This window comes from Macrobrachium nipponense, chromosome 2, assembly GCF_015104395.2.
Source record: "Macrobrachium nipponense isolate FS-2020 chromosome 2, ASM1510439v2, whole genome shotgun sequence".
NCBI classification, from domain to species: domain Eukaryota; kingdom Metazoa; phylum Arthropoda; class Malacostraca; order Decapoda; family Palaemonidae; genus Macrobrachium; species Macrobrachium nipponense.
In genome coordinates this window covers 94,330,134-94,331,064 of record NC_087201.1, presented here as the reverse complement: position 1 = coordinate 94,331,064, position 931 = coordinate 94,330,134, and positions in this window count along the sequence as shown.

Here is a 931-nt window from a genome sequence, read left to right as displayed (position 1 = left end):
CTTCTAATTCTTTTCAGGTTATGTGCCAGAACATCTGTGCCTTTATAGTACCCGACATCCTTTCACATGTTAATTCCGTTCTTAGTAGGAAAAAAAAAAAAAAAAACTTTTATATACGTAGTATAGTCCAATCAGGGAAACAACTTCTGCTACGAAGAGAATGTTTCCCATCCGACTCATCCATCTTCTCCTGAGCAGGTACTCTAATAAGCCATGCTTTCGTAAGCATGAGAGCATTATATAATATAATGTTCTGCTGCGATAGAATCCTTTAATAATGTTACCTACGGTAAACAGCATAGAAAGGTTGTAATATCTCTCTTATTGAAAGCTTCTTAGCAAAAGGCAGACAATATGTTAGCTTAACTATCCCCTCAATCCGAGGCCAAGACCACAATTGTAGGGGAGATACAGATAGTTATTCCATCCCGCAGGAGAGAGAGATGTAACCGACAGCTCATGACCGACACCTACATGGTACTGCGTTGGTCTAAGTGTAAGCGATAGCAGTCTCCGTTAGCTGTCTGGCCTTACTCTTCCAGAGTTGCCAGCTACTCCATTTAATAAAGGAATCTTATAAAATTATTATCGAACTTCAGGAAGTTCTTATTAAAGCATATTTAAGCGAAACAAGACTTCGATAAATCTAGAAGCTAAGTAGGTGTTGTCTTAACAATCCCTTTAAGCGTAGTCCTTCCTAGGAAAGTCCTAGAAGGATACTGGTAATTGAGTTGCACAGCAAAGAAGTAACTACGGTATGTGTTTATGATTTGACCGTATCGTATTCTCATACAGCAGATACTCTACTACCTTCTACTATCTTCGTTCTTTTTGTTAATAGAACGATAGAAAGAGTATATATATCTCCTTAAGGAAGGAAGTTAATCCAGGAACTCTTTAAATCTTCGTGATTTCCTCATAAATCGCGGAA